This window comes from Chinchilla lanigera, unplaced genomic scaffold (assembly GCF_000276665.1).
Source record: "Chinchilla lanigera isolate Chin_1 unplaced genomic scaffold, ChiLan1.0 scaffold00002, whole genome shotgun sequence".
Classification (NCBI taxonomy): Eukaryota; Metazoa; Chordata; class Mammalia; order Rodentia; family Chinchillidae; genus Chinchilla; species Chinchilla lanigera.
Window position 1 is genome coordinate 2,470,948 of NW_004955403.1, and position 8,511 is coordinate 2,479,458.

Below are 8,511 nucleotides of genomic sequence, written 5' to 3' on the forward strand. Positions count from 1 at the left end.
AGTACAGGAGGGAGGCGGAAGAAGAAGGCCAGGTGACAACAGAGACAGAAGAGGCAGTGTGGTGGGTGCTGAGAGCCAGGCAGAGCAGGGACATCCGGAAACCGAAGAAAACCAGGGGACAGACCCTCCCCTGGAGCCCCTCAGGAACCACCCTGTCCCCCACCCCGAGTCGTCTTCTGCAAGAGTCTCTTCAGACTTTGTCCCCCAGAGGGGTGAGCGAGTCCATTTGTGTTACCACAAGTCACTAAGTTTGTGACAACTTGTGACAGCTACAACAAGAAACTAACAAAGTAGGTACAATTCCAAGAGCATACCTGGGAAAATAAAGCATAAGTTACCATATGTCCTAAGTCACCCAGTAGGGTCTGGTAGACATTAATGGTATCTCTCTTCTCTCCCAAATGTACCCTCTTTTGGGTTACATATCGGTATAAGCAAAGCTCCTGGACAGGTGTTGGCAATAGCACGCAGAAGTCTGAGGACGAAAGGGACAATTGGAGAGGGCAGGAGAGGCTCTGCCCTCCAATTTGCCCAAGCCTACACTGCATAAAAAGCATCTCATGGAATAACCACCTCGCTGCCTATAAGTGCTTCAAAAATCACACGTTGACCTTATGGCTTAAGTAAGCATTAAGGAATAATATTGCTGCAATAAGGAAGACGTGGCTCCTGCCTGCATAAAGGCAGGACTGGAGGAGACGCCCCCACAGGACCACCGGGCTGCAGGGCACTCGGTGGTGAGGCACAGGCCCACAGTCTGAACCACTGTTGCAGATCACCGCCCGAGCTCCAGGACGGCGTACCAGTCGAGACATCGCGTCATCTGCAGGTCTGAGGGGCAGATGGGTGGACTCTGAGGGGCACAGAATCCCTCTGGATTCAGCGTGTGTTGGCCAAGCAGCCGTGTGTCACCTGGTTTCCAACTTTCCCTTGCAGCCATGTACAAGAACTGTCTGATCACGAGCAGGCGCTTGGTGCCCTCCTGAGGCTTGCCATCCTCGACCTACAAGCCTACTGCTTCCATCTCATCAGAACCAACCACGATGCCCACAATTCTTGCACTGAAGGTCCCAAAACCTTTTTTATTTCTTTGCTCATCCAGGCTGATCTATCCCAGGTTCACAGGCTGTTGTGGCAGCTCTCCACCATGCTGTCCTCTCTGTACTTTGCTCCCCCTCATCCGCAGCCCACCCGCCCTCTCCACAACTTCCTAGGCTGCCTTCTCTCTTCCCTTTCACAGAACCGCTTCTCCTTCAAAGGTGAGCTCGTGAATTTTACAACCAAAGTAGCCTCTTGCTTCTCTGGGTATCTGTGGCATCTCTGTCCAGTGATCTCACCAGCTACTGCATCACTGCAATGTGCCAAGTGCTGCGCTAGTCACTGTGGAGTTGAAAAGCCACTTTCTTTCAACTTCACATCTCAAGGTGAATCTAGAACAATTACCTGGTTCTCTGATTTCCAGGTCAATGCAAGGCTCACACAGCATGCACCTTGCCTAATTTCTAATTGTCTTGGTGAGCAAGAGCTATGTTGTAGCCACTTTTATTTCCTACCATTCTGCACATATAAAAAGTGCTCAATGCTTATCAGCTGTGGCTTGGTTTCCACCCCGGTATCATTGGCTGTGTTTTCCTTCAACTTTCCGAGAATTCCACTGCAATGCAACCATGAGCTGATGTGAAGCAGTGTGACACAAGAGCTGTCGTCATGTCTACATTTCTGCCCATGGGCAATACTTGTTCTAGCTCATGCCCGATGTGGGGCAGATCCTGACACTTTCTATGGACTCTACTGCTGGCCAGGACACTCCCAGGGCTTCTCCCTGCCATCCAATTCTACATTAGTTGGTGAGCTCATCTGCTGGCCGTGTGAGCACGCACTCCTGTTTTTGTCATACCTCCCTGGGGGCCGTGCCCAGCAAGTTCCAGACTCCTCAAACTTTCTGAGAAACTGGAGCTATCACCCGGGAAATTCCCATCCTTCCAACTCCCGGGCTTCTGGTCTCTTCCACCTCCCCACACTGCACCCCCACCCTTCTCACCATCCTCAGCCTCCTTCATTGAGGATGAGTCCGTCTGCACCCAGGACCCAGGCTTCCACACTCTTCAGATGCCCCCTCTCCTGTCTTCCCCTTGCCAGGACTTCCTCCTTCTCATATCCTCTCTTTCATCTGAATCTTCAAATTCTTCACTCCACAGACCATTTCCTGGGGCACTGAAACCTACTTGATAGCTACCATTCTAAGAAGACTTCATGACGCCAGTGTTCACTTCCTCCTCCACCCCACTCTGTGTCTCCTTATAGCTAACATCTCAGACACAAAAACGAAACTACATAAGCACCGCAACTACCTTTCTTCCCACTGTCTTTTCATACTTTGTGACTTTCACAGTGATAAGACTTTTTCTGACTGTATAAATATGCAGTAATTTTTTTAAAAAATCAATCAAATTAAACTGTAAGGAAGAGGACAAAAAATCCTTAAAACCTACCTCCCTGAGATAACTGCCATTAATATTTGGGGAACACTTTTGCAAACTTCAATCCATGGGTCTGAGTCCAGGATCACCAGTACGAGGAGCACACATAGGGCATCATGTTCTACTATCATCTTTTCCACATGCAGTTGTCTTTCTTTCCTGTTCCAACCCTTTCAAATAACATTATACCCCGCTGGGGGAGCGAGTGCTAACCACCCAGTCTGAGCCCTCCTTACGAGTCCTCCTGTCCATACAATTACTTGACAAGATGCATGTGGATGGAGACAGGTTTGTGGAGTTTTCATTGCCACCAGATAACTTTAGACAGCAGAGAACATCTTGGCCAGTATTTATTTCTCATTTAGGTGTATTTTTACTCATCCACACTTGTTTCCACTGGGGATTAAGTTGAGCAATCTTTAGTAGAAAGTCCTAATAAGAATAATAGAACAAGGACTTATTCCTTTCACAGAGAATCAAAATCAGAGATAAGCGGTCCAGCCCGAGCCCAGTGGCTCCCCCTGTCCCTGGGCCTGGCTACTGTGAGCTTTCCCTTCTCCCCCCTGCAACATGAACTCACCTCTGTGCTCCCAAGGTGACCATGAAGCCCAGGTAGCCAGCTAAATACAAGCCTACTGTGGGTGCCACCCACTCCAGTGTGGGCCTTCCCTTTACCCATGCCCAGAACTGTGCTAAGCCAGTCAGCAGACTAATTCAGTTATCACACACCCTCACTCCATATGCAGGCACCCTTAATCCCAGCTTCACACCCTAGACCCAGCCCCTTCCAAAATACCCGTCTATGAGCACATAAGGCTTCGGGGCGACATCTAGACATAGAAATAACAAGAACAAAGTTTCAAATGATACTGAATCTGATCTAGTGTAACTCATATGCTTCACCTGACATTACCAGACAATACAATGTTCCCTTGCAATAGCAGCAGATTAGACCTGCTTCTCGTTGATTAAATCAGCTAAAATATGTGTAACATAAAGGCAGAAATTTAGAAAACATTTTCACGATTTTTAAATTTCTTTTGCTAAACATTACCTTCCTTTTCCATCCTTCCTACCTCCTAATTTTTTTTCCCTCCGAATGCCTCCTAGGTCTGCTTAGAGAATAACTCAACTATCTGAACCCTGAAAGAGCCCTGTCCAGTAGGTTCCTTACTTGCTGTCAGCTCCCTGTTCATCTCCCAGCTGTGCCACCCTGCTCAGGGCAGTGCCCACATTTCCCAGGCAGGACCAGTCCTGTGCGCTGCGTCCCCTCTGTCCTCACTGCCGTGCGTACCGTGCCTCTGTCGCCTAACAGTGTGGTGATTTGTATCAGCTCCTCCAGCTTTTACCCCTCAGCTCCTTTGTATGAGTGGGAACTCCCAGGAAATCCACATTTCTTCTGTTGAAGCCGATCAGATTCTCAGCAATTTCCATAGCACCACTTTAAAACTACAAAGTGTAAGTGATCTCGGCTGATGGTTAGATGCTCCTTTAATTTATTTAATTTAATTTCATTCCTTTGGCTGCTATATAGGAAGCCACAGCTCCAGAGCAGTTTCTCCATAAGGTTAATGAATTTGACACTGTGGGTCCTATAAGAGCTTTTGTTTCTTCTGAACGAACTGCCCTGACCGTGAACTCAGACAAGCATGAGAGAAAGACAACGTACTACTTTCAAGTAACCCTAAATTGTAACCCTGCATTGTTTTAATTTTTAAAATAATGACTTTTCTTCCAAACCCTTTGGCTGGCTCTCTTGAGTTATACTCACGATGTATGCATTGGGCATGTGAAGCTAGAAGCTCGAGAGGTTTACTTTCTTGGGCCATGTAATGTTTGATTATCATTTAGCATTTCAGATGGAAAATGAATTACTGGTAGCAGGCCATTATTGCATCATAACCATTAACAGGAGCTAGGGTCATGATGCAATAATGTAACTTGGCTCTGCTGGAAGCTAAATGCAAACTTCATGAATGTGGACATCACTGAGGTAGAGCGGGTTAATGAGTCGAGCAGGAGACAGTGCGGTGAGGTGGGACAGCCTCAGAGAGGTGTTCAAGAGCATCATTCGCTGTCAGGATGGATCTGGAACTCAGGAGTGAGGAAGATCAGTGACAGCCAGTCTTCATTCCCGAGACTCATTGCCTGAGAGCAGCCTCCAGGGCTGGAGACCCACAGGACACACCTCCTACATAGCTGCATTCCATGTGATAGGAGGGACCTTTAACCAGGCCAGAGACGTATTGGACACACATTGTTCCCTGAGTTCTACACAAGTCTGACGAAGTTGAAGGCCGCGGCACTGCTGTGAGTAACTCATTGTATGAGGTCTTGGAAGACGTCATGAAGCACGAGAGCTTAGGAAAGGGTTTGCAGCAAAACGCTGGGAGAAGCCAAAGAGACAAATGAAGCGGAAGGACCAGGGCATCAGCGTGCTCACTACCAGCAAAGACGATGGTAGAAGTTTGTACTCATGCCTGAGACGCTGCACACACCTGTTGGGCTGGAAGACATAAAGTGTGGCCTAGAAGCTTGGTGATCACAACAGTGAGAACGAGGTGGAAGCTGTGTCCCCATAGGGAAAAGCCCTCTCAGAGCCAAGACAGGGCCTGGCACAGACAGTCACTCCACAGCAAGGTGGTAAATGAAAGACGAATGACACCCACCATTGGTAGACTGCCTGCCGTACAACAGGCACTACGCTGGGTCCTTCCCTGCCTGACCAGGCTTTATCTCTTAGCTCTGAAATCCAGGTTTTATTACACTTTTGCAAAAGAGGAGATCAAGGGATAGAAAAGATACACCAAAGATCAAAGAGCTAGAAATCGGGAAAACAAGGATTTAAGTGGGGAGGTAGGTATTTAACTTCTCGTTTGTTTTTGTATTAATACTTTCTCAGTATCTTTCCACCTTAACTAGAAGAAAGTGGTTCCTGTTGGGACAGAAGGCAAAGCCCAGGAGGCGGAGCTCGCCCGCTCCGCAGCCCTTACTCCAGAGCTGATGCCCGCTCCTGTTCTTCCCTCTCCCGCCCTCTGTAGATGCCCGCCCGCTCTCCAGGGCTGTACCCACCACTGCCTTCTGCGTGTTTATTTGCTTTGGAGAAGGCATTGTCTGTGGTCATTGACCCAACTCATTTGCAAATATTACAGTCTTTAGGCATCTTCTTTGGGGTGGTCAGCCAGCAAGGCCAACTGCTCCATGTGTTATTTATCAAGGCAAAATTACATGGCTAGCAAAAAGCAGCACAAAAATTACAGAGAGATGCTTACATCTTTAGGCTGTACCCACACTGCACTGTTTTCCTTCTGAAAAACAGGTATTTATTCACATCATGTTATGCTGTAAAATAAAAAGGAATCTGGAATTTATAAGCTAATTGACTGGAAATAATTATGGACAATGAAGTAATGATGTCTATTTGTTTATGCTTTTCCATATGTAACTTGACCTACATGTTTTAAAAATGTAAACTTATTTTAGCATTTATTTGTAATTATACCATTATTTATGTTTCTGTCAAGTGATTTTTAGTGTAGTGCACTTTTATTTTGGATAAGATTATTGACAAGCCAATTCTTACATGAAAACCAAAGGCATGGAGTACATATATGTTAAGTTCCTGGTTCACATCTGACATTAAAATAACTGATTTTTTACAAGGCATCATTATTCCGCAGGCACTACCACAGCACATTGGTCTGTTATGAGCAAACGCGCATTGCACAGGGATCCGTGAGCTGCTGGAAGATGCGGCGAGTCCAGCCGTGCCCGGTTCCTTTGCACGTGTGGCGACAGCAACAGAGGTGCAGAGAGCGAAGAGTCTGAGGCAAACGTCATCTCCAGGAAGGTCAGGCCCAGCAGAGAGAATGGGAAAATATGCTAAGATTTACATGCACTCCGACACCGAGGATGGATCTGTACAAAAATATTACCTACTGCTTTGTTCTGGATGTGAATTCAAAAACAAATGCCCTCAGGAATTGTTGTAAGAGGCAGAGCACTCTCCCTCCACCTCGGATCCAGGTACCCTGTTTGGCCCCCCAGTTCACCTGTTGGCTGCAGAGCCTCAGAGCACCTCAGTCTGTATTTATCACTGGTGTTCAGACTTTTCTGTTTGCCCAAGCAGAAGTCCTGAGCAGGGACTCTCACATCCCCACAAGAGAACCAGACCTATGGAAAGTGCCTGGGCGGGGAGCGTACCCTTCCAGTGAGGGTGGGCATCGCTGAGAGGGGCAGTGGCAGGTGCAGAGTCCTGGCTGGTGTGCGACCCCTCTGCTCTCAGCAGGTGTACACCTGCGGCAGGAAGGACCCCCTGACCCGAGGAAGCAGCTCCAAGGTGCTCTCTCACAGTCAGGGCCCCACAAGCCCTCATGCGTCCTCACACCGAGGGCAACTCGGAGGGGGCAAGGTCTCCACTCACCATGGTGGAGATGGCGCACAATGGCAGCCCAACCCAGGGTGACTTGGAGCTGTCAAAACCGGTCCTTAGGGCCCAGGGAGCAGCCTAATCTGGAGGCTTCCGTGCCTGTGGGGAGGGGCTGTGCTTTATCCCCAGGGTGTGGAGGATTTCCGTAGGGAAGACGGCTTGTAGGGTTGACATCCTAGGACAGTCACTCTGGTAGCCTCTGGGAATGGACAGGAATGAAGGAAGCAGGACACCCCTGCCTGGCCTGGCCTGCACCGACTGCGTGGCACATCCTGTCCTTGCTGTCTTGTGCACGAAGAGCCAAGATGACACAGGCAGACCACAGAGGGAGGAGTCCGTGTGTCCACATGCATGACCCCATCAGGGTGTGACCGGGACCGTCAGGCCTCACTGGACCAGCAAACTGTGACAGTGAGAGTGTGAAGTGTTTGATTTCATAGGTGGAACTGAAAAAGACAGTATAGTGGTCCAGACATGTGCTTAAAATGAGAGAAATCGTAATAGCCGTACCCACTTGGACATTTCTTCAAAAGATAAAACTTCTGAGCTGCATTTTAACCTTCAGATATCACCACCAGTAAATAGATTATTTGAGAAATTAACTAAACCATTTGGGCAATGGCTTCTCAAGAAACAGTGAGACCAATGAGCCACTGTTTGGACTATTTTATTATATATATATATATATATATATTACATTACATGATATATGACTATATGTAATATAAATATAAATTTAGGATATATATAGATAGATTGATCCTAAAACATCCTGGTGACCAGACCCTCATCTGTGACCCCTGCCTACCTTTGCATGGTCCTTAAAGCAGTGCTTCCCAGTGCACACCCTGGGTTTCAAAGCCGAAGAACATTCTCTTACAAATAATCGTTGTGATTCCTCCCTTCCCACAGACTCCAATAGCTTTCTCTCAGGGCTTGGGATGATGAAATATGCAAGTGTCACCAAAGACTCTGCAGGTCTTCGCAAGACACGGGGAAATGAGTGAGGAAGCCACGCGCGTGAAGGTAAAATGGAAGCAGCACACCAGTGAGCAGCACTAAGGGAGAGAAGGTTCAGAAGGAAAAGGCCAGATTTACAGACTGCAGCATCATCCTGGCTCCGTGGATGTTATTGCAACAATCTCCATATACATCTGAGAAAAACCTACTGAGCATTCAATTACTTTGCCAGGACCAATATTTCAACAATCTTAGATTCTTCCACGACGTTGGCATCAAGGGGGGTATTCATAATATTAATTCTAGGGACACCCATACAGAAAGCATGTCCTAGGTCCTTCAAGAGTGTCTTAGAGTCTGATTCCATTCTCTGGCCTAACAGTCAAAAAAAAAAAAAAGGAAAAAAAAAATTCCATGACCTGCCTTGCATCTGTTGTTTTAAAATAACTTCACAATAATGTACAATTTCTATTCTTATTTTGTTGAAACCACTGGCATTTCCCCAACCCGTAAACAAAAACAGCATTCTGGAAACCACCAGACGTCAAGTGTGCAATTTTCTTCCCTAATACTTGGTCTAAAGAAAGGCTCTGGCGCGCGGACTGTGACCGTCGCGCACCCGTTCCTATGCCGCCACCGGAC

General features: G+C 47.4%; 1 long non-coding RNA gene across 1 annotated transcript; it reads left to right on the top strand.

Annotated features, from left to right (window-relative positions):
* The first annotated feature begins 4,461 nt into the window (after positions 1-4,461).
* On the top strand, positions 4,462-8,267 carry LOC102011493. The gene is made up of 3 exons (XR_001234362.1): positions 4,462-5,336; positions 6,161-6,506; positions 7,822-8,267. It is a non-coding gene; the product is annotated as an uncharacterized LOC102011493 (long non-coding RNA).
* The last annotated feature ends 244 nt before the right edge of the window (positions 8,268-8,511 follow it).